The 26,974-nt window shown below is 34.8% G+C and overlaps 1 long non-coding RNA gene across 1 annotated transcript in view; it reads right to left on the reverse strand.

Annotated features, from left to right (window-relative positions):
- LOC144579878 (uncharacterized) overlaps window positions 1-26,974 on the reverse strand; it is a 318,899-nt gene that overhangs the window by 198,229 nt on the left and 93,696 nt on the right. The window contains exon 2 of the long non-coding RNA XR_013528449.1: window positions 23,076-23,180. This is a non-coding gene — a long non-coding RNA (uncharacterized LOC144579878). The remainder of the gene's footprint in view (window positions 1-23,075; window positions 23,181-26,974) is intronic.

Below are 26,974 nucleotides of genomic sequence, written 5' to 3' on the forward strand. Positions count from 1 at the left end.
TCTAGCTGTTTTTAACATTTTTCTTTTATCTTCATCTTGGAGAATCTGATGCCTATGTGTATAGTCTCTTGCAGGGGTTCTCTGCATTTCCTGAATTTGCATGTTGGTCTCTCTAGTGAGGTCTGGCCAATTTTCTTGAAGGATATCCCGAAATATGGTTCCCAAGATGCTTTCTTTCTCTTTCTGTCTTTCAGAAACACCAGTGAGTCATAGATTTGGTCTCTTTACATAATTCCATATTTCTCAGAGTTTTTGTTTGTCCTTTTCATTTATTTTTTAATTAATTTTATCTGAGTTATTTCAGAGAACTGGCCTTTAAGATCTGAGATTCTTATCCCAGGTTGGTCAATTCTACTGTTAATATTTGCGACTGTATTACGAAATTCTTGAAGTTAGTTTTTCAGCTTTATTGGATTAGAATGTTTCTTTCTTAATATGACCATTTTATCTTTTGTCTTCGGTATAATTTAATTGTCCTCCTTAGATTTCCTAGGCTAGGTTTCACCTTTCTCCTGAAAGTCATAATCTTCATTCCTATCCATATTTTGAATTCTGTTTCTGTAATTTTGGCCATCTCAGTCTAGTTAAGAGCCATTGTCTGGGAAGTAGTGCAGTCATTTGGAGGTAAGAAGACATTCTGTCTTTTTGAGTTGCAAGAATTCTTGCCCGATTCTTTCTCATCTGTGTGGGCTGGTGTTCCTATTACTGTGGTGTTATTTGAGTGTAGTCATTTGGCTTAGTTTCTGAATTTTTTTTTTTCTAACATGGAGTTTCACTTTTTTCACCCAGGCTGGTGTGCAATGGCACAATCTCAGTTCACTGCAACCACTGCCTCCCGGGTTCAAGACATTCTCCTGCCTCAGCCTCCCAAGTAGCTGGGATTACAGGCATGCAGCACCATGCCTGGCTAATTTTTGTATTTTTAGTAGAGATGGGGTTTCTCCATGTTGGTCAGGCTGGTCTCAAACTCTTGGCCTCAGGTGATCCACCAGGCTTGGCCTCCCAAAGTACTGGTATTTTAGGCATGAACCACCATGCCTAGCCAGTTTTCTGGATGTTTTAAGACTGTGAAAATTTTGTGCATGATCTTTATTTGTAGCTGAATTCTTGTTCTTGGTTTCATGGGGAGGGGGTATAAAAACATATTTTTGGTGTTACAATTTGGGCTATGATCCAGTAGATGGTGCTTAAGTGTAGTGGCTGGTAGGTAGGCTCTTGCTTAGCCATGTAGTTCCTCTGTATTTCCCTGTGTATTAGTCCATTTTCATACTGCTATGAAGAACTATCTGAGACTGCACAATTTATAAAAGGAAGTCAATTTATAATTGACTTACAGTTTCACATGACTTGGGATGCCTCAGAAAACTAACAATTATGACGGAAGGGAAGCCGGCACATATTACATGGGCCTGCCTGCTGCAGGTGGGAGCTCTGTCCCAGGAAGCACAGGGTGCTACCAGTTCTTCTTATTATTTATCATGTAAAATTTTAGAGGCAACCTAAATATCTCAATAAGTAGACAGTTAATACATGATGGTAGGTAAATACTATTGGAATGTAGCTGTGAGAGAAGGAGGGAGCAAATGGGAAAGAGCCCCTTATAAAACCATCAGATCTTGTGACAACTCACTCACTATCAATGGAACAGAATGGGGGAACCACCCTTGTGATCTGATCACCTCCCATCAGGTCCCTTCCTTAATATACAGGGACTTGGGGGAATTATAATTCAAGATGAGATTTGGGTGGGGACACCAAGTCAAACAATATTACCTAGCTATTGCAACTGTGCTACCTCTCAGTGATCTGAGAGTATGGGCTCCTCTGCTACCAAAATACTGGCTGCAGATTTTAGCTTGGCATTCCTTGGCTGCATATCCTCATAGCCCTGGGGTGAACTCAGCCTTTATGTTCCCTCCCCAGCTTGGTGGGCAGCAGGTGAAGGAATTTTTTTTGAGTTGGAGTCTCGCTCTGTCACCCAGGCTGGAATGCAGTGGTGCAACCACAGCTCACGGCAACCTCCGCCTCCCGGGCTTGAGCAATTCTCTGCCTCAGCCTCCCGAGTAGCAGGGGCCACAGGTGCCCACCACCATGCCTGTGTAATTTCTGCATTTTTAGCAGAGACAGGGTTTCACCATCTTAGCAAGGCTGGTCTTGAACTTCTGACTTTGTGATCCACCTGCCTTGGCCTCCCAAAGTGCTGGGATTATAGGTGTGAGCCACCGCATCTGGCCAGGTGAAGGGATTTTGAAAGAGGCAATGGCAGAGGGCCTTTTATTTGTCTCTTGCAGCTCCCACAGAAATGCAGAGCTGCTACCAATCACAGCAATCAGGCCAGGGTGGGATGTGTGCATTGTGGGCCCAAACTGGGGGTCTTTGCCTGGTTCCTACAAACAGTAGGGGCAGTGACTCATATAGAAGACAGGCTGGCCTCTTCTCCTTAGGGTGGCTGTGGCATGCTGGAGTACAGCACTCAGGGTCTTTGTTTCCTCCTCAGTCTGAGGGAAGCAAGGGCAGCACCACTGCAGTGGGAGTGGCAGAAGGGCTTTCAGTTGCCTCTGGAAGCTCTCCCCCGAGAAATGCAGAGCCTCCACCAATGAGAACCTTCAGCCAGAAGGTAGAGTGACTGCACTGTGGTTACAAGCTGGGGGCCCTGTTTGGTGAAGAGCAGGATGTCAGGGGTTCACCGAGAAGGGACACTAAGCTCCTCTCTATATGGCAACTCTGACATGCTCGAGGTACAAGTAAAGCCTTGGGTTATTTCTTTCCCAATATGAGGGCAACAAGGGTAAAACAACTGTAGTAGCAATGGCAGAGGGGCATATTTGAGGAAATAATTGAAAAAAACTTTTCCATCCTTGCCAGAGACCTACAGATCCAAATACAAGAAGCTCAAAGAACACCTGGGGAATTCATTGTAAAAAGATCATCACCTAAACAAATAGTCATCAGGTTATGTAAAGTTATCAGTTGCCACTGGGAACTGCACCCCATGGAAACACAGAGCCACCACCAGTGGAAATACTCAATTGGAGTTGGGGGTGGGGCATCTGCTTTGTGGTCCTGAGCCAGGGGTGGAGCAGCAGAGGGTGGAGGTTCAGGAAAGAGAGGCTAGGCTCCTCTCTGTATGGTGGTTGTGGCAAGCTGGAGATGCCAGCCACTCAACCAGGGCCTTTGTTTCTTCCTTAGGCATAGGACCATAATGTTGTTACCACTGGAGCTGTAATAGAAGAGGGACTGTAAAGGGAGAGGGGTTGTCACTGGGATTTTCTCCCCACAGAAACACAGAGCTGTCACCAACGGAATTGTTTAGTTTGGGGCAGGGAGGCTGTGCTGGGGATGCAGGTTGAAAGACCCTGCCCAGTGGAGAGTAACAGGGGAAGGGATCTGCCTGAAAAACAGTCTGGCTGCTTTTCCATAAGACAAATGTGCTGTTCTGGAGGCCTGATGTAATCCTTAGACTTTTTTCCTTGCTCCCAATCCTGAGGGCAATAGGCCTAGGAGCTGTAGAGCAATAAAAATGGTGGGCCTGTCTGCTGTAGGTGGGAGCTCTGTCCCAGGAAGTACAGGGTGCAACCAGTTCTTCTTATTATTTATCATGTAAAATTTTAGAGGCAACCTAAATATCTCAATAAATAGACAGTTAATACATGATGGTAGGTAAATACTATTGGAATGTAGCTGTGAAAAAAGTTAAACATATATGCAAATAAGTCTCATAATTGTTTGTCCACTTAAAGCAATTTATACTGAAAATTGTATTGCATATTTACACAGGTGAGCTCACACAGATGTGTATACACACACACACACACACACACACATACAAATGATGTATAGAACATAATTAGGGATATTCCAAAGTGGATATTATTAGCACTGATTGCCTCTAAGAAAAAAGTGTATTGATAGGGAATATTGCTTTTTTCTTTTATATTTTATATAGTTTATTTTAAAATTTATGTATTTATTTTTTATTTGTTTTATCCTTCATGCTCTGTTGAACTTGAATTAACTTTGAAATTTAAATATTTAAATTAAAATAATGATTTTTGGGGGAATTGTGGTCACCGAAAGAAGAATATAGTATCCATTGTGTTCTGACAATTAATATATGTACCCAAAATAAGTGTAGCTCTTGATGACACTGGGGCAAGAGCAGTGTCTCTGCTGCTTCTTTTGGAAAAGTTGACTTTGCTTTCTAAACTTTAGTTTGTTCATATGTAAAGTGTAAAGACTGGATTATAGAAACTTACATAAACCTAGATCTAATTTTCTGTGATTCTATGATCCTCATGACTAGAAGAATGCATGAGTCTTGCACTAGAACTAAATATATGTGCAACTAGCTGATTACAGTTAGATTCTACACTTAAGATGAGGCCACCGCTGGGCACGGTGGCTGACGCCTGTAATCCCAGCACTTTGGGGGGCCGAGGTGGGTGGATCACAGGGTCAAGAGATCGAGACCATCCTGGTCAACATGGTGAAACCCCATCTCTACTTAAAATACAGAAAATTGGCTGGGCATGGTGGCGCACACCTGTAATTCCAGCTACTCGGGAGGCTGAGGCAGGAGAATTGCCTGGGCCCAGGAGGCGGAGGTTGCGGTGAGCCGAGATCGCGCCATTGCACTCCAGCCTGGGTAACAAGAGCAAAGCTCCGTCTCAAAAAAAAAAAAAAAAAAAAAAAAAAAAAAGATGAGGCCACAACGATCTCCTAAAAAAGATAAGCCTTGAGATAGAGATTAAATCTTGCAGTCTCTCTGGAGGCTGAAGCTGTATAAACTTTATATAAGATATTAAACAAGATGCTCTATGCTGTCAAGTTTTCTGCCATGTGAACCACATGGTGGATCTTCAGAGAGCGTGATAAAGCAAATGCCTAGAGAAACGGAGATGTGGAAGATGGGGGACCTGGCCTTGGCATTAAACCCTCGATATGAGTTCTTTGTAAGGCCTAATTGTATTGATTTCCTGGTAGTCTATAAGATACTTCATTACCTTTATAAGTCATTTCTTTTTTTGCTAAAGATATTTCAATTTTTATTTCAGTCACATGCAGTGATAAAGAATCCCATCCAATGCAGACCTTTTGTTTCTCTTCATTTCCACTTCCCTTTCTGTGCTCAAAGAAACTTCATATTGATCTAAGCCACTTGTGTAAGAGCACAAAGTAATATATTAAATTCATTTAAGTCACAAAGCTGGTGAAACTAGTGTACAATATTGCAAAAGCATCTGTCATTTGTAAAAGAGATGATTTCACTTTTTTTCAAAGGAAAGCATTTCCAGTGGTGTAGTTTTAGCTACTGTGAAAACTAGAACAGGATCTTACACTGGTGGACAGAAAGGTTTAGCCTCTCACTGAAATTGAGTAGACTCCTGATTTTTATTACCATGTATAAGGTTAAATTTGAGGGATTTTTCAAATGAGACTAATGTTGTTCATTCTCTGTAAAGTATTGGGTTTGATCTCTCTTACTACTGCTCCAATAATTTTCTTTTGTCTCCAGGGAAGGAAGCAGAAAAATTTTAAAAAATGCTTTTGAATTCGAATTTGAATGCTTTGTGTTAGGAAGCACAATGATGGGACTCTTGCTAGCATTAAGAAAATGATAGCTATACTTCTTTAAATCGAGATCATTAAAATAAAATTACACTGCTAGCCTTTATATTCCATTTAAGATATTCTATAATTAAAATAATGTTCTCATTTAAAATATAATCTTATAATTCACAAAGTGACATTATTGCCTATCCAAACATTGTGAAATGTAAGCAAATTTCCACTAGAATGCCCACACAATAAAAAAGAAATTGCCTTTATTATTTTGTATACCACTAAGTACTTAATAATACAATTTAACTGGATAATTTAAAATTGTTAACATAATAAATGGCATAAACACTCTAGATCAAATAAAAGAGTACAATAAAAGATGTGTATATTTACACATCTAATGTTTATTACAAATGAAAACTTACCTGGGCCTCAGTTTTCTCTTTTCTACATTGGTGCTAATAGCAATTTTCTTAAAACATTTGTGATCAATATTAAGCTGAATCAGAAATATAAAATATCTGAGATTGTTACATCACTCAATAAACGTTATTTTCATAATGCTCATTAAGTCCTGCACAGCTATTTTTTATATTTGTTCTTTTATGTTTCACATTGTAATTTTGCTGAGATTACCAAAAATAGGTAATTGAAGGAAACTACTTTGGCAATAAAGATAAGGTGTGTAATTTATATCACAATGTATATATACATGTAGTTTCTGTAGCTTAGCATTATCTTCCGTTTTTTTAGAGCCACTGAACCAAGTGTTCCTGATGATCATTGGGAGAGCTCTTGAGGACAGAAAAGCAGAAATAGAGCTGCACACTTACAACCCTATGAACTTTGACTAAGTTGACACTGGCAGGCAATGAAGAAAGGACTCTCTATTCAACAAAGGGTGCTAGGATAACTGGCTCGCTAGATATGCCAAAGATTAAAACTGGACCCTTACATTTACAATATACAAAAATCAACTCAAGATAGATTAAAGACTTAAATGTAAAGCCTATAACTATAAAAACCCTAGAGGAAAAGCTAGAAAATACCATTCTGGACATAGGCCCTGGCAAAGATTTTATGACAAAGATCCCCAAAGCAATTGAAATAACAACAAAAACAATTTTTGACAAGTAGGACCTAATTAAACTAAAGAGCTTCTGCATAGCAAAAGACACTACTGACAATAAACAGACAACCTATAGAATAAGAGAAAATGTTTGCATACTTTGCATCCAGCAAAGGTCTAATATTGACAATATAGAAAAAACTAAGCAAACTATATCAAACAACCTCTTTAAAAATAGACAAAGAATGTGAACAGACACTTCTCAAAAAAAGACATATGCATGGCCAATAAGCATATAAAAAGTGATCAGCATCACTAATCATTAGAGAAATGCAAATGAAAAGCACAGTGAAATAGCATCTCCCACCAGTCAGAATGGCCATTATTAAAAAGTCAAAAAATAACAGTCTGGTGAGGATGCAGAGAATCAGGAATACTTATACCCTCCTGGTGGGAATGTAAATTAGTTCAGCCACCGTGATAAGCTGTCTGGAGATTTCTCAAAGAACCTTAAACAGAATTACCATTCAACCCAGCCATCTTATTTATGGGTATATGCCCAAAGGAATATTAATTGTTACACCATAAAGACAATGCATGCCTATGTTCATTACAGTACTATTTAAAATAGCAAAAATATAGAACTAATCTAACTTCTCAGCAATGGTAGACTGAATAAATAAATTATGGTACATAAACACCATGAAATAGTATACAATCATAAAAAAGAATACTATTGTGTTCTTTGCAGAAGATGTTTGATACTGGAGGCCATTTTGCTAAGCAAATTAACACAGGAACAGAAAATCAAATACTGTATGTTCTCTCTTATAAGAGAAAGCTAAACATTGAATACATATAGATACAAAGAAGGAACTAATAGATACCAGGGTCAATTTGAAGGTGGAGGGAGGTAGGTGGGTGAGGATAAAATAACTATCCATAAGGTAGTATGCTCATTCCCTGGATGATAGAATAATCTGTACACCAAATTTTTGTGACATATAATTGACCCATGTAACACATATGTGCCCTACATATATACACCTGAGCCTAAAAGAAAAGTTAAAAAAGAAAAACCGAAGAAACAACCATAAATCAATTGAGGATAATGTTACTGTCGGTGAATATGGTGGGTTATCTAGTTCTCTTTGGTTCTTAGTGGGCAGTGAAACCTAGAAAATAGTTCTTCCCTTGTCAAAATGATATTTTGGAAATTAAAATAACTAAGATCAGAACAGAACTGAAGGAGATTGAGACAAGAAAATCCCTCCAAAAAAATCAATGAATCCAGGAACTGATTTTTGAAAAATAATAAAATAGATAAAAATTAAAATTAATTTTTGAAAATTTAATGAAATAGCCATATAAATAAGAAAAGAGAAAGGAGTAAAATAGAACATAAAATGATAGAGGGGATATCATCACTAATCCCACAGAAATACAAACTACTGTCAGAGAATACTATAAACACCTCCATGCAAATAAACTAGAAAATCTAGAAGAAATGAATAAATTCCTGAACACATACACCGTCCTGAGAATAAACAAGAAAGAAGTCAAATCCCTAAATAGAACAATAACAAGTTCTAAAATTGAGGCAATGATAAATAAACTACCAACAACAAAAAAAAAAAGCCCAGGATCAGATGGATTCACAGCAGAATTCTACCAGAAGTACAAAGAGGAGCTGGTACCATTCCTTCAAAAAATAATTCAAACAATTGAAAAGAAGGGGCTCCTCCATAACTCATTTATGGGGCCAGCATCATTCTGATACCAAAACCTGGTAAAGACACAACAAAAAAAGAAAACTTAAGCCCAATATCACTAATGAATATCAATGTGAAAATCCTCAATAAAATACTGGCAAATCAAATAAATGTAATAGCACATCCAAAAGCTTATCTACCATGATCAAGGTGGCTTTATCCCTGGGATGCAAGGCTGGTTTAACCTAAGCAAATCCATAAATATATGCCATCACATAAACAGAACCTATGACAAAAACCAAATGATTATCGCAATAGATGCAGAAAATGCCTTCAATAAAATTCAACATCCCTATCTGTTAAAAACTCTCAATAAACTAAGTATTGATGGAACATATCTCAAAATAATAAGAGCTATTTATGACAAAACCACATCATACAGAATGGGCAAAAGCTAGAAGCATTCCCTTTGAAAACTGTCACAAGGCAAGGATGCCCTCTCTTAGCACTGCTGTTCAACATAGCATTGGAAGTTCTGGCCAGGGCAATTAGGCAAGAGAAGAAAATAAATATATTCAAATAGGAGAGGAGGAAGTCAAATCATAGCTGTTCACAGACAACCTGATCCTATATTTAGAAAACCCCATTGTCTCAGTCCATAAACTCCTTAAGCTGATAAGCAACTTTGACATAGTCTCAGGATACAAAATCAATGTGCAAAAATAGGAGTTATTCTTATATACCAACAATAGATGATCAAAGAGCCAAATCATGAATGAATTCCCATTCACAGTTGCTACAAAGAGAATAAAATGCCTAGAAATACAGTTTAACAAAGGACGTGAAGGACCTCTTCAAGTAGAACTACAAACCACTCCTCAAGGAAATAAGAGAAGACAAAAAAAGAAAACATTCCATCCTTACAGATTGAATCAATATTGTGAAAACAGAGATACTGCCCAAAGTAATATACAGATTCAATGCTAATTTCATTAAACTACCACCAACATTCTTCACAAAATTAGAAAAAATTTTTCAAATTCTTATGAAACAAAAAAAGAGCAAACATATCAAAATTAATCCTAAGCAAAAATAACAAAGTTGGAAGCATCAAGCTACCTGTCTTCAAACTATACTACAAGGCTACAGTAACCAAAACAGCATGGTGCTGGTACCAAAACAGAAGTATAGACCAATGGAACAGAACAGAAACTTCAGAAATAAGACCACACATCTACAAGTATCTGATCTTTGACAAATCTGACAGAAACAAGCAATGAGGAAAGGATTGCCTATTTTAAAATTGGTGCTGAAAAAAGTGGTTAGCCATATTTAGAAAACTGAAACTGGACCCTTTCCGTATACTTTATACAAAAATTAACTCAAGATGGATTAAAGACTTAAATGTAGAATGCAAAACCATAAAATCCCTAGAAGCAAAACTAAGCAACACCATTCAGGACATAGGCATGGGCAAAGATTTTATTATGGAATTACCAGAAAGAATTGCAACAAAAGCTAAAATTGACAAATGGGATCTAATTAAACTAAACAGCTTCTGCCCAGCAAAATAAATGAATGAATGAATAAATAAATAAATAAATACATCAGAGGCAACAGGCAACCTACTAGAATGCAAAGGAGAAAATTTTTGCATTCTACCCATTTGCCAAAGATGTAATATCCAGAACTTATAAGGAGCTTAACAAATTTACAAGAACAAAAACAACACTAGCAAAAAGTGTTTAAAGGACTTTAACAGACATTTCTCAAAAGAAGACATTTATGTGGCCATAAAACATATGAATAAAAGCTTAACTCAAATCAAAATCACAGTGAGACACCATTTCACACCAGTTGGAATAGTGATTATTAAAAAGTCAATAAAAAACAGATACTGGCATGACTGTAGAGAAATAGGAACACTTTTACACTGTTGTGGGAATGCAAATACGTTCAACCATTGGAGAAGACAGTGGCAATTCCTCAAGGATCTAGAACCAGAAATATCATTTGACCCACCAATCCCATTACTGGGTATATACCCAAAGTAATATAAATCCCAAGGTCGGGAGTTCAAGACCAGCCTGACCAACATGGAGAATGCTGTCTCTACTAAAAAATACAAAATTAGTTGGGTATGGGGGCACATGCCTGTAATCCAAGCTACTTGGGAGTCTGAGGCAGGAGAATCCCTTGAACCTGGGAGGGAGAGGTTGCAGTAAGCTAATATTGTGCCATTACACTCCTGTCTGGGCAACAAGAATGAAACTCCATGTGAAAAAAAAAAGATATATGCACATATATGTTTATTGCAGCACTATTCACAGTAGCAAAGACATGGAATGAACCCAAATGCCCATCAATGACAGACTGGATAAAGAAAATGTGGTAAAAAAACTCCATGGAATACTATGCAACCACAAAAGGAATGAGACCATGTATTTTGCAGTGACTTGAGTGAAGCTGGAAGCCATCATCCACAGCAAACTAACACGGGAACAGAAAACAAAACACTGCATGCTCTCACTCGTAAGTGGGAGTTGAACAATGAGAACACATGGACACAGGGAGAGAAACATTACACACTGTGACTTGTCTGGGGTGTGGTGGTGATGGGAAGGAGAACATCAGGACAAATAGCTAATTCATGTGGAGCTTAAAACCTAGGTTACAGGTTGATAGGTGCAGAAAATAACCCTGGCACACTTGTACCTATGCAACCAACCTGCACATTCTGCATATATATCCCAGAACTTAAAATTAAATTAAAAAAGGTTATTCGTGCCTTTTCATGGCTTGAGAGCCTCATTTTTTAAATTGCTTAATAATATTTATTTCTTTATTGGAATCAAGTTTATTCATCTATTGAAAGACATTTTGATTGTTTCCCATTTTTACTATGAATAAAGTCACTATAAACAATAACATACAGGTTGTTTTGTGGTCATACCTTTCCAGTTTGGCTGGATAAATAATTAGTAGCATGATTGCTGCATTGTATAGTAAAAGTGTTGGTTTTGTATGAAAAAGCCAAGTGATCTTTCAAAGTGGCTGTGCCAATATATATGCTTACCAGCATGTGTGAGAATTCTTGTTCTGCATCTTTATCAGCAATTTGAATTTAGTTTTTTAATTATATTCATTCTAATATGTATATATTGCAATTCCCTAATAATTTATGTTGTTGTGAACCTTTTCATATGCTTATTTTTAATCTATATAACATTAATTCATTTTGTTTAAAAGGACATCTCCAGAGACTTATATTTTCTGAAACACTCTGGGAAATGCTGCCCTAGTTTGTTATAAAAATGTAGAAATATTATTCATATACTTGAATTTAGTTAGGTGAAAGAATATAATGCCTAAAAATGTTGCATAAAAAATCATAACAAAATATTTACTAAGATTTTATGTGATTTTCTTTTATTTTGTTGATGATATTTTGTGGCAGATTTCAAAAAATATTGTAATCAATAAAGTGAGAAATCACATATGAAAAACATTGTCTTATAAATAATCTCCCATTAGCATGGATATATATTTTTATTCTTCTAGTCTTAAAACTATACTACTATACTGTTTTTTAGACTTTCATTAGATCTTGAAAATGTTCTTATTTATGATTATAATTGATATAATTTGGCTCTGTATCCCCATCCAAATCTCATCTTGAATTGTAGCTTCCATAATTTCCACGTGCAGTGGGAGGGACCCAGTGGCAGATACTTGAATCATGGGGATGGTTTCCTCCATACTGTTTTGAAGATCTGATGGTTTTATAAGGGTTTTCCCGTTCAATTCTATCTTGGCTGCTGTCATGTAAGATGTAGCTTTCACCTTCCGCCATGACTGTGAGACATCCCTAGTCTCACGGAACTGTGAGTCCATCAAACCTCTTTTTCTTTATTAATTACCCAGTCTTGGGTATGTCTTTATAAGCAGCATTAAAATGAATTAATACAATAGTTCTTGTGTTTGTGTTTAGATATATAATGCAAAGTAATGTTTGTGCCATATATTCATAGAAGAATGACTGCATGTGTATATTAACAGCCAAAATATTTAATTTAGTTAAAATAATTTGAAAGTCTTATTGAAATATATGTGTATAAGTGAGTATTTAAATTCATTGGACAATAAATCAGGATGCTCACGAGAAGCAGAATGATTCATGTGCTTTACTGGAGGAAGGCAGAAATGCAAACAAGTAATTATGATACAATGATATAAGTGTTATATGAATAAAAACGGTAGAGGAAACACAGTAGGGTGAAGGAAATAAAAGACAGTAGCAGAAATAGTACAAGGGAACTTAATACTTCGGCTGTCATTCTATAAAAATAGAAAATGAGACTATTCCGCTGTTAAGAAATGTAATACCTGTGCATTTCTCAAATATTGGTGAAATGTTAGATCACTGTCCCTTGTCAACAGTCATTAATGACCCTAATTAATAGGAGAACTTAGTTCAAACAAACACATTATTCCAAATGACAGAAGTGTAAGCATGACTAATTAATAAATTTGGTAATATGTGCTCCCTGTTTATGAGAACATTACCTTGAGTTAGACTAATTACCTGTACACATAACTCAGAATATGCCAGGTACTTCATGTCATGATTACTATGATGGTGGCTTATCTATTTATTTTAAGTACCTAATATCTAAATATTAAGCCAGAATAATAGAATAAATTAAAGACACATTAATTCAAAAGCTATGTCGCAAGATAATACACATTTTCTTTTTCAAATTTAAAAGTAGGACTCAGAGCTCTTCTAATTTGTGTACCTGCTATAATTCTCTGGAGAATGAATCATGACATGAGAAATAGAGATGATTTGGCATCTACAATCTTTTTACACAAAACTCAAGCCCAGGTCCTGGCATTCTGTTATTGGGACATTTCTAAATATTGGTGAGCTTTTTGCTGTATTATACTTTATTTAAGATAATTGTGTATAATTCAGCAAAGATCTTTGTATACTGATCTGAAACATGATCAAACAATTTTATTTTCATAAAAGATGAAATGAAAATTTTACTTACCACTTCTCGAATAATTTAACAGGTTTCAAACTGACAGTAGAGGTAAAAGGGTTTTTGCTTTATTATGTCAAATATTGGCTATTTTTTAGGATATAGGATAAATTTCATTGGTAAAAATATTATTCATCTGGGCTGTGGAATTGCTTAATATGCTCTTGATATATATTTAAAAACATATGTATTTCTGTATCATCCTAAATTAGCCACTGGAGATGTGAGTAGTTTAATCAATTCATTAAAAAGTATGTGTGTAAGGAGAGTTGATGGGTATTTTATTCTATCTTGTGGCAAATATAGAAAACATGACAATATTCTTGTCATTCAAACCTTGAGTCAGGAGAAAAGAATATATATGTCAAAATTGAGGAGTCCTAGTAAGGCTTACAAAGAAACTTTCAACAGAGTAAACAGATAACCAACAGAATGGGAGAAGATTTGAAAACTATGCATCTAGCAAAAGTCTACTATCCTGCATCTATTAGGAAATTAAATTTACAAGAGAAAAACAAACAACACCATTAAAAAGTGGGCAAAGGACATGAAAAGACAATTTTCAAAAGAAGACGTACATGTGGCCATAAGCATATGAAAAAAAGCACAACATCACTGGTCATTAGAGAAATGCATATTAAATCCACAGTGAAATACCATCTCACACCACTCAGAATGGTTACCACAAAGTTAAAAACTAACAGATACTGGCAAGGTTGTGGAGAAAAGGGAACACTTAATACACTGTTAGTGGGAGTGTAAATTAATTCAACTATTGTAAAAGCAGTATGGCAATTCCCCAAAGAGCTAAAAGCAGAACTACCATTCAACCCAGCAATCCCATTATTAGGTACACACTCAAAGGACTACAAGTGATTCTACCATAAAGACTTAATGGACACAAATGTCTATTGCAGCACTTTCACAAGGGCAAAAACATGGAATCAACCTAAATGCCTATCAATGACGGAATAAAGAAAACATGGTACATACACACCATGAGACACTATACACTCATTAAAAACATGAGGTCATGTATTTTGCAGGAACATGGATGGAACTGGAAGCTATGCTCCTTAACAAAGTGAAACAAGAACAGAAAACCAAATACCACATGTTTTCACTTGTAAGTGGTAGCTAAATGATAAGAATTCATGAACACAAAAAAGGAAACAAGAGAAACTGGGGCTTTTTGAGGGTGGAGGATGGGAGCAGGGAGAAGAGTGGAAAAGATAACTATTGGGTACTAGGCTTAATACCTGTGTAATAAAATAATCTATACAACAAACACCTGTAATATGAGTTTACCTATGAAACAAATCTTCACATATAACCTAGAACCTAAAATAAAAGTTAAGAAAAGGAAACATGAAAACACCAAAATAAAAAAAAAACAGTGCCAATGAGCAAAGGGCATCCCTCAATGCATCCCAATACACCGAATCTGACAGCACCTTTATCTTTGTCCCCACATTTTCCAGAATTTTAAGGAAAAAAACTTTTGTTCCTATTGAATGGCCAGTCTAAGCGATTTTGTTATAATATCATGAACAGACTAAAACAAACAAAAAAAAATCTAATGGTTTAACATTCAAAAATTAAACTGTTCAGAAAAAGATACAAGAAAAGCATATAGTAAAATTTAGCAAATATTAATTATAGAAGCTTTTAGGAAACTGGTATGAAATCTTCCTCAGTCTATTAAGTACAGAAAAATCTGCATAATTTATCATGCTATGGATTAAATATAAACATATCTTTTGAGGTTTGTAATATAAAAATATGAATATAACAAAATTGCTAATACAAGGTCAATATACAAAGATTACTTCCAGTTTTTAAACACTAGCAATGAACAAATAAAAACTAAAAATTTTAGACACAGGGTTTTGCTATGTTGCCCAGAATTGCATTAAACTCTTGGGCTTATGCAATCTGCCCAACTCAGCCTCACAACTAGCTGAGATGACAGGAATGCACCACTGTACTTGGCTATCAGAAAATTATTTTTTAAAAAGTACCATGGTAAGAAAAAGTTCAAATATCTATGAGTAAATACATCATACAACCCATATTACCTCTACATTCAAAGTAAAAAATAAAATAAAATAAAATATTTAAATAAATGAAGAAATACAAAATGTGCATGAGTTGAAACACTCAAGGTTATAATGATGTCAATCTCCCCCAAAGTATTCTAAAGATTTAATACAATCTTTGCAAATTCTCAACAAGGTTTTTCATAGAAAATAAAAAGTTTAATTAATTTTTTATGGAACTGTAAAGGGCTGATAGCAACTAAGCTGATTTTGAAGAAGATCAACAAAGCTCTTTAACTGTAGCTATCTTATCAAGAGTTACTATAAAAATATGGTAACTAAGATGCTATGTTATCAGCATAATGAAAGATAAATTGGTGGAACAAAACAGGAAACTCAAAACAGAATAACAAATATTATATCATATGGTTTATTAAAAAGAGGAACAGTAAAGAAAAGATAGTCTTCTGCATATGTGATATAGGCTCAATTTTGTGTCAATACATTAAAAAAAAATACACTCGACCCTAAGTTAAAAAATAAAAAAAACTATTTTTTTCCAGGTGAATTTTGAGCTAATTAAGTAAGGTAAAAGTAGAATTTTAGTAGAAAATCAAAAGATTATCTTAATAACTGTGGGGTATAGAGAGCTTTCTCACACTGAATACTAACAGCAGTAATTATAAAGGAGATAAAAGCATAAATTGGATTATATATAACACACAGCATTAAGACAATAAAAAGCCATTATGTGGGAGAAAATATTTTATACATATATTCAATACATAACTCATAGAGAAAATATGTAATGAAATTCTACTAAGAATGAGAAAGAATTTCATGAAAATACTGCTATTTCATAAAAGAATATTCAGATTAAAGGTCACTGAATTTCATTGGAAAATTTAAATTAAATCTATAAAACCACTATACACTCACAGGAATGGCAAAAGTAGAAGAGAAAAAACAGACAAACAATCTAAAATGTTTGAAAAGATGTAATATGACTGCAACCCTTGCTTGTATACCAATGCTGGAAACACAAGTTTGTGTCAACACTCCCATAAACCATTTGCAGTATCAAATAAAACTGAATCTGTCTGTCTGTCCTTATCATCTGTCTATCTATCATCTCGCTCTCTCTCTTTCTCTCTCTCTCTATATATATCTAGATATATAAATATATGTAGATATATATAAAAATATATGTATATATATATATAACTCTATGAGTTATGTATTGAATATATGTATAAAATATATATATATATATCTACATATATATCTACATATAGATATATTTTATCTACATATCTACATATATAAATATATATACATATATATATTTAGATATATATATCTATCTAAATGTAGATATGTAGATAAAAATAGATATACATATCTACATATATTTGTGTGTATATATATATAGAGAGAGATACATATATATTTATAGATGTATATATCTACATATATTTGTAGATATATATATCTATAAATATATATAAGGTAAAAATTCTACTTTTACCTTACTTAATTAGCTCAAATATATATATACATATATATATATAGAGAGAGAGAGAGAGACTCTGAAATTCTATTTCTATTTTCAGCATATATATAAATAAGTACACAATAAATTATGTACAGGTACATGCACAGAAACTCTATTAAAATAATCCCCTCCAAAAGACAAAGATCTATCATCCATTTTATTGACATTAATTTTTTTGCACACATTGAATAGAATATAGTGACAACAATGAAAAAACTGGGACTAAAGTCAACTTGGATGAAAAACATAAATGTAAAATGGTAAATAATATATTGTGTAATTTATATAATTTTAAAAACAGCAGAAATCAATCTATGGTGTTAAAAATTAGTGTCATGCCCTGGGCTTTTTCCACGGTCTAAAGACAAAATGCTAACTAGAATAACCAGATTAGAGAAGAACATAAGTGACTTGATGGAGCTGAAAAACAGAACAGGAGAACCTTGCGAAGCATACACAAGTGTTAACAGCCAAATCGACCAAGTGGATGGATGAAAGGATATCAGAGACTGAAGACCAACTCAATGAAATAAAGGGAGAAGGCAAGAGTAGAGAAAAAAGAGTGAAAAGAATTGAACAAAGCCTCCAATAAATAAGGGATTATGCAAAAAGACCAAATCTACATTTGATTGGTATACCTGAAAGTAATGGGGAGAATGAAACCAAATTGGAAACACTCTTCAGGATATCATCCAGGAGAACTTCTCCAATCTGGTGAGGCAGAACAACTTTCAAATTCAGCAACTAGAGAACACTACAAAGATAATCCTCAAGAAGAGCAACCCCAAGACCTAATTGTCAGATTCACCAGAGTTGAAACGAAGGAAAAAATGCTAAGGGCAGCCAGAGAGAAAGGTTGGGTTACTCACAAAGGGAAGCCCATCAGATTCACAGCACATCTCTCCACAGAAACCCTACAAACCTTAAGAGAATTGGGGCAATATTCAACATCTTTAAAGAAAAGAATTTTTAAGCCAGAATTTCATATCCAGCCAAACTAAGCTTCATAAGTGAAGGAGAAATAAAATCCTTTACAGACAAACAAATGCTGAAAGATTTTGTCACCACCAGGCCTGCCTTACAGGAGCTACTGAAGGAAACACTGAACATGGAAAGAAAAACTCATACAAACCACTGCAAAAACATACCAAATTCACCAATAACTGGAAATAAAACACTCCTCAGTAAATGCAAAAGAACAAAAATCATAACAGTCTCTCAGTCTCGCACCACAGTGCAATCACATTAGAATTTAGGGTTAACAAATTCACTCAAAACTACACACCTACAAGAAAGCTGAACAACCTGCTCCTGAATGACTACTAGGTAAATAACAAAATTAAGGCAGAAATAAATTAGTTTTTTGAAAACAATGAGAACAAAGACACAACCTACCAAAATTTCTGGGACACTGCTAAAGCAGTGTTTAGAGGATAATTCATAATACTAAATGCCCACATAATAAAGTGGGAAAGAATTTAAATTGACACCCTAACATCACAATTAAAATAACTAGAGAAGCAAGAGCAAACAAATTCAAAAGCTAACAGAAGACAAAACATAACTAATATCAGAGCAGAACTGAAGGAGATAGAGACACAAAAATAACTCATAAAAAATCAATGAATTCAGGAGCTTGTTTTTTGAAAAAAATAACAAAATAGATAAACTGCTCATCAGACAAAGTAGAAAAGAGAGAAGAATCAAATAGACACAATAAAAAATGGTAAAGGGAGCATCACCACTGATCCCACAGAAACACAAACTATTATCAGAGAATACAGTAACACTTCTACGCAAAAAACTAGAAAATCTAGAAGAAATAGATAAATTCCTAGACACATACACACTCCCAAGACTAAACTAAGAAGAAGTTAAATCCCTGAATAGACCAATAACAAGTTCTAAAATTGAGGCAGTAATTAATAGCCTACCAACCAAATAAAGCCCAGGACCAGACAGATTCACAGCCAAATTCTACCACAGGTACAAAGAGGAGCTGGTACCATTCCTTCTGAAACTATTCCAAGCAATACAGAAAGAGGAAATCTTTCCTAACTCATTTTATGAGGCCATGATCATCCTGATACCAAAACCTGGCAGAGACAAAACAAAAAAAAGAAAATTGCAGGCCAATATCCATGATGAACATCGAAGTGAAAATCCTCAGTAAAATTCTGACAAACTGAGTCCAGCAGCACATCAAAAAACTTATCCACCACAATCAAGTCAGCTTCATCCCTGGGATGCAAGGCTGATTCAACACACTCAAATTAATAAACATAATCCATCACATAAACAGAACCAATGACAAAAAGAAACACATGATTTTCTCAATAGAATCAGAAAAGGCCTTTGATAAAATTCAATATTGCTTCATGCTGAAAACACTAATAAACTAGACATTGATGAAACATATCTCAAAATAATAACCATTTATGACAAAACCACAGCTATATCATACTGAATGGGAAAAAGCTGGAAACATTTCCATTGAAAACTGGCACAAGACAAGAATGCCCTCTCTCACCACTCCTATTCAACATAGTCTTGGAAGTTCTGGCCAGGGCAATGAGGCAAGAGAAAGAAAGAAAGCATGTTTTAACAGGAAGAGAGGAAGTCAAAGGGTCTCTGCAGATAACATGATTGTGTATTTAGAAAACCCCATCATATTAGCCCCAAAACTCCTTAAGCTGATAAGCAACTTTGGCAAAGTCTCAGGTTACAAAATCAATGGGCAAAAATCACAAGCTTTCTTATAAACCAATAATAGACAAATAGCCAAATCATGAGTAAACTCCCATTCCTAATTGCTACAAAAGAATAAAATACCCAGGAACACAACTTACAAGGGATGTAAAGAACCTCTTTAAGGAAAATTACCAACCACTGCTCAAGGTAATAAGAGAGGACACAAATAAATGAAAAAAAACATTCCATGCTCATGGTTAGAAAGAATCATTGTCATGAAGATGTCCATATTGCCCAAAGTAACGTATAGATTGAATGCTATCCCCATCAAGCTACCACTGATTTTCTTCACAAAATTAGAAAAAACTGCTTTAAATTTCATATGGAACCATAAAGAGCCCATATAGCCAAGACAATTCTAAGCAAAAAGAACAAAGCTGGAGGCATCCTGCTACCTGACTTCAAACTATACTATAAAGCTACAGTAAGAAAAATAGCATGGTACTGGTACCAAAGCAGATATATAGACCAATGGAACAGAACAGAGACCTCAGAAATAACACCTCATATCTACACCATCTGATCTTTGACAAACCTAACAGAAACGAGCAAAGGGGAAAGAATTCCCTATTTAATACGTGGTGTTGGGGAAACTGCATATGTTAGTCATATGCAGGAAACCAAAACTGAACCCCTTCCTTACCATGTATACAAAAAAAAGCTCAAGATGAATTAAGAGGTAAATATAAGACCTATAACTATAAAAACCCTAGAAGAAAACCTAGGTAATACCATTTGGGACACAGGCATGGCCAAAGACTTCATGACTAAAACACCAAAAGCAATGACATCAAAAGCCAAAATATATAAATTGGATCTAATTCAACTAAAGAGCTCCTGCACAGCAAAAGAAACTATCATCAGAGTGAATAGGCAACTTACAGAATAGGAGAACATTTTTGTAATCTATCCATCTGACAAAGGTCTAATATCCAGAATCTACCAGGGACATAAACAAATTTATAAGAAAAAAATCAAACAACCCTATCAACAAGTGGGTGAAGGATATGAACAGACACTTCTCAAAAAAAGACATTTATGTGGCCAAAAAACTTGGGGGAAAAAAAAAACCCTCATCATCACTGGTCATTAGAGAAATGCAAACGAAAACCACAATGAGATACCATCGCACACCAGTTATAACTGTGATCATTAAAAAGTGAGTAATCACCAGATGCTGGAGAAGATATGGAGAAACAGAAACACTTTTACACCATTGGTGGGAGTGTAAATTAGTTCAAACATTGTGGAAGACAGTTTGGTGATTCTGCAAGGATCTTGAATCAGAAATACCATTTGACCTAACATTTGGGAACCAACCCAAATGCCCATCAGTGATAGACTGGATAAAGAAAATGTGGCACATATACACCATGGAATACTATGCAGCCGTAAAAAGGTTCCTGTCCTTTGCAGGAACATGGATAAAGCTGGAAATCGTCATTCTTAGCAAACTAACACAAGAACAGAAAATAAACACTACATGTTCTCACTCATAAGTGGGAGTTGAACAATGAGAACACATGGACACAGAGAGGGAAATATCACATACTGGGACCTGTTGGGGGGTGGGGCACTAGGGGAGAGAAAGAATTAGGAGAAACACCTAATGTAGATGATGGGTTGATGGGTGCATCAAACTACCACAGCACATGTATACTTATGTAACAAACCTGCACATTCTGCACATGTATCCCAGAAATTAAATTTTAAAAAATGAAAGAAAATTAGTATCATGGAATTTAATGACTGAATGCAGGCATTAACAGAGTTTTCTCATATACTAACAATGTTATTCTCCTTAAATGAGTCCTGCTTATAAATATGTACTTCATTGGTACAAATTCATAAAGCTTTTTAATATTTCTGTACTTTCTATATGCATTTTATATGTCAATAAATATTTCAACAAGGAAAAATAAACAAAACCAATAAAAAAAGTAATAAAATTCCTGGTGATAGCTAAGAAAAGTGTTGGTAGCTTGAGTATGATTATTTGGTTTTCGGTTTGAATGTCTTGAATTGACATAACTACTTACAGAGAAGAAAAAATCAAAACTCAAAGTAGATGAAAAAGAAAAAATGATTGGTTTTATTTTGGATGTATATTTATTTTAGGAGCCTATTGGCCAGTTAGTGAAAAACACAGAAGTCTGAATTGCAGGAGAAATATATGGGTAAGCTTGAGGATGTTGACAACATTTTAAAAGTAATGGAAACATTGAGAAAAGTATCCACTGACAGAAAAGGTAATTTATGTTGTTTTAAAATTATACATTTCAGGTGTCAGCAATATACTTAAGTAGAAATATTTCAAACAGAAGAAGACGTGAAGAAATCAATGATAGGGTGTTAGATGGGAGTATCTTATTGCATTACATGAAATAGTTGTTTCTTGGGGGCAATATGATACGGAGAACATGGTTCAGCGGAACAAAAGTGTTCTTGGTTTTTAGAAAATAAATATTTTAATCATAAAGAAAAAAGACATACAAAGCATTAAACTATTTTGGGGGGAATAACGATTTAAACATTTTTTTGGGGAGAAAGTAGTAATCATTATTTCACATTCTATATAGTGATGAAGCTTAGAAATTGAGGGGAAACTATAGTGTCTGATAAAGAAGTATTCAACATTACATTAATGTTATTGTATTTAACTTAACCATAACAGAAACTTAAAGCAATAAACTTAATATGTGTAGCATATTAAATGGAGTAAATAATTTTAATAATAACATAGGTAATAAAATGTTGAGTTTAAGAGTAGCAAATAATAGAGTGACATAAAAAGAAAAAGCTATGTTTACAAAAATGCTCATTACAGAATTACAACACTGAGTATTTGGATCTTAAATTATTAATGAAAAGGCATAAAAATGTTATGCTGCATCCACTAGATGGAGTGTGATGCAACCATTTTGAAAAGTTATGAATTAGGATAGAAATTACATGTAATATAATGTTAGCTTAAAAGCATAAATTTATATTAAAAATACACATATGCAAGAAATAAAACATATCAGTATTGGAATGATAGATAACTACTTTCCTACTCTGAAGTTTTCTCAATTTACCCAAAATGTTTTAGTGCAAAAAAATTAATTTATATTGCAAATACAATTATATAAAAAAGAACCAATAATTTTTCACAAAAGGTATTTCTTCATAAATAACATATTTCTCAAACTAGATATTAGCTAAACAAATGCCAAAGATTATATTATATTAACAGTATTACTGCTGTTATATCAGTATAAGTTAACTTCTGTAATAAAACTCAAAATGTATAATGACTAAAATACAGTTTTTATTTCTTGTTAATGTTTCTGCACTTACCTAGTCTCTATGTTCATGGCTGATCATTCAGAAATCAGGGTCTTGGGGCTTTGCTATCTTCAATAAATGGCTTCTAAGGTCTTTTGGGAATCATCTCCATTCCAGCTAAAGAGAATAGGAAGAGAGTATTTTTGGGTCAGTCCTGGAAATGTTTTTTTTTTTTGCAATTGTCATTGTCTGTATCTTCTAATTCTGTGTAAAGGATCACCCCAGCACTCCATGTCCCAAAACGATTACAATGTTTCCCCCCATACACATCATTTTGTGGGCTGATTGAGTTCATCTTCTGGTCCTGTTTTGGCTAAGTCATTGGCTGCATTCAGCTGATGGATCTGTTGGGACCTGGTCAAGTAGCCTTCCATTTTAGTCTTCTCCAAAGCATAGGCATTGCTAAAATGCAAGTGGGAGGTGAAGGATGCAAACAGAAGCTTCAAGATCAATAAGACCTACCACAGAGGTCAGAACATTATATCTGCCACATTCCGTTGCTCAAAACAAATCCCAAGGCCAGACTGAATTAAAAGATGTTTGAAATGAACTCCATCTTTTGATATAAAGAGTTGTAAAGTCACCTTGCAAAACAATGTGCAGAGGCATGATTCACTAGGAGGCATTGTTGTAACGCTGTAGTGAACATCATTTAGAACTTAGATACATGGCTACACTTAAATAGAAGTGAGAGTAAGAAATGGATTCTGACTCTGTGCCCAGGAAGACACTACCTATTTTAATGAGCCACAGACAATTTTTTAAAGTTGTATCATAGATAAGCGTGTTTTAGTTTCTTTTTACTTGTGAACTGTGTTAATACTTTAACAAAATCTAATAAATGACTGCATTAAAGGTTACCATTAAGTTCTATGATTACATTCAAGCTTTCACTTGTAATATATATAGTGTTCTGACCTCTGTGGTAGGTCTTATTGATCTTGAAGATGAACTCAATCAGCAGGCTCTCTTTTGGTTCCATATGAAGTTCATGGTGGTTTTTTCCAGTTCTGTGAAGAAAGTCATTGGTAGCTTGATGGAGATAGCGTTGATTCTATAAATTACTTTGGGCAGTATAGCCATTTTCACGATATTAATTCTTCCTAACCATGAACATGGAATGTTTCTCCATCTGTTTGTGTCCTCTCTTATTTCGTTGGGCAGTGGTTTGTAGTTTTCCTTGAAGAGGTCCCTTACGTTCCTTGTGAGTTGTATTCCTAGGTATTTTATTCTTTTTGTAGCAATTGTGAATGGCAGTTTGTCCTTGATTTGGCTCTCTTTAAGTCTGTTATTGGTGTATAGGAATGTTTGTAATTTTTGCACATTGATTTTATATCCTGAGACTTTGCTGAAGTTGCTTATCAGTTTCAGGAGTTTTTGGGCTGAGATGATGTGGTCTTCTAGGTATACTATCATGTCGTCTGCAAATAGAGACAATTTGGCTTCCACCTTTCCTATCTGAGTACCCTTTCTTTCTTTTTCTTGCCTGATTGTTCTGGCTAGAACTTCCAGCACTATATTGAATACATACATGGGGCCAAGAAACATATGGAAAAATGCTCATCATCACTGGTCATTAGAGAGATGAAAATCAAAACCACATTGAGATACCATCTCACGCCAGTTAGAATGGTGATCATTAAAAAATCTGGGGACAACAGATGCTAGAGAGGATGTGGAGAAATAGGAACACTTTTACACTGCTGGTGGGAGTGTAAATTAGTTCAACCATTGTGGAAGACAGTATGGTGATTCTTCAAGGCCTTAGAAATAGAAATTCCAATTGACCCAGCAATCCCATTACTGGGTATATATCCAAAGGACTATAAATCATTCTACTATAAGGACACATGCACACGAATGTTCATTGCAGCACTGTTTACAATAGCAAAGACCTGGAACCAACCCAAATGCCCATCGATGATAGACTGGACTGGGAAAATGTGGCACATATACACCATGGAATATTATGCAGCAATTAAAAATGATGAGTTCGTGTCCTTTGTAGGGACATGGATGAATCTGGAGAACATCATACTCAGCAAACTGACACAAGAACAGAAAATGAAATACCGCATACTCTCACTCATAGGCGGGTGATGAAAAATGAAAACACATGGACACAGGGAGGGAGTACTACACACTGGGGTCTATTAGGGGAAATAGGGGAGGGACAGCAGGGGTGGAGCTGGGGAGGGATAGCCTGGGGAGAAATGCCAAATGTGGGTGAAGGGAAGGAAGGCAGCAGAACACACTGCCATATATGTACCTATGCAACTATCTTGCATGTTCTGCACATGTACCCCAAAACCTAAAATGCAATAAAAATAAAAAAAAAAAGAATTATACATTCCAACAGAGGGTGTATAATCTCCTAATATATCCATCCAAGTGGGGCATCTATTTTTAATTTATTCACCATTGGAACACCTTTTTCAAGTTTCAACATCTAGAAAAGTACCATTTTTCAAAAATGTAGAAAACCGCTGCTTAAGCTGGGAGTAGTTTTGGCTGATAAAGTTAAGAATAATACTTGGGTTTATGGTCAAGTTTTAGAGTTTTGTGTTTCAAAACGTAGTCCTTGGAACAAGAGCATCAACACTGTTAGGTAACTTTTTACAGGTTAATAAAAACAATGTAATGGCAGCATATGTAATATGTTGTATCATTTATAAGAAATAAATGAAAAGGTATGAGTATGCCTGTGTTTACTTATACATGCAACAATTATGTCTAGAAGAACTCTGAAATCAGTAAAATTGCTGCTTCTGTTTAAATGAAATAGGGACTGGAAGGGGCCTGAAGAAAAGTTTGTATTTCATGTTGCATTAGTTTTCTTAGGCTGCTAAAGCAAAATACCACAGAGTAGATTAGATTAAACTACAGAAATTTATTTTCTCAGTATGGAGGCTGGAATTTCAAGATCGAGAGGGAAGTAGCGTTAGTTTCTGGTAAGGACTCTGCCTTCAGTTTGCCAGTGGCCACCTTCTCACTGTGTCCTCTCATGACTTTTCTTTTGCAAGCATGTGCAGAAAAACAAGAGATCTTCAGTGTCTCTAACTCTTCTTGTAAGGACACTCATCCTAAAAAATTTAGAGGCCCACTTTTATGAAATTATTTAACCTTAATTACCTCCTTAAAGGCTTATCTTCAAATCCAGTCACATTGTGAATTAGGGCTTCAGCATATGAATTTCTAAAGCATACAATTCTGCTCATTACTTATGTATTCTCAAACATTTTGATTTTGGAACTACATGAATGAATGCATAGATAGAGGAAAAAAATGAATGAAACAAAACCTAAACTATAATCCAATAAGTATTTTATAGGAAGAAAGATGTGATTTGAGGATAAAGATTTAATCAATGATTTAAAAACTGAGATCTAGGTTGCCTTTATTTGTATGGACAGTGAGAAATGATTGTTAAAATGATGCAGAATGGTCTTCGTTATGAATTAAAGAGGAATGTGATTTAAAATAAGAATAATTGGGGTTCCTGAAAAATAGTTTCAAATGACTATAATAGGAAATTAAGCAATTTAGTTGGACCAAAAATGCTCTTGAGATCCAAGAAAACATAATTAAAAGACATATGGTTAGTTCCAAAAATATTTTACTACATAAAAATAAAATAATATATAAAAAGTAATTAGTACGTTGTTCAAATTAACATAAGTTCTCTAAAAGCAATATGAATTAATGATTGGAAAAGTGTAATGCATGGAAGTCTTCTATCCAATACCAGTGAGATTGCTTTTGTGTATGATCTATCTCTATCTGTAAAGATATTTGATAATTTGTACATAAATCTTAGTCATAATTTTAAAAATTACATTTCTAGAAATTTTTTCAGGAGAAATAATGCATAATAAAACATTATCAATAAACATCTACACACATACACACGT

Source organism: Callithrix jacchus, chromosome 17 (assembly GCF_049354715.1).
Source record: "Callithrix jacchus isolate 240 chromosome 17, calJac240_pri, whole genome shotgun sequence".
Taxonomy (NCBI): domain Eukaryota; kingdom Metazoa; phylum Chordata; class Mammalia; order Primates; family Cebidae; genus Callithrix; species Callithrix jacchus.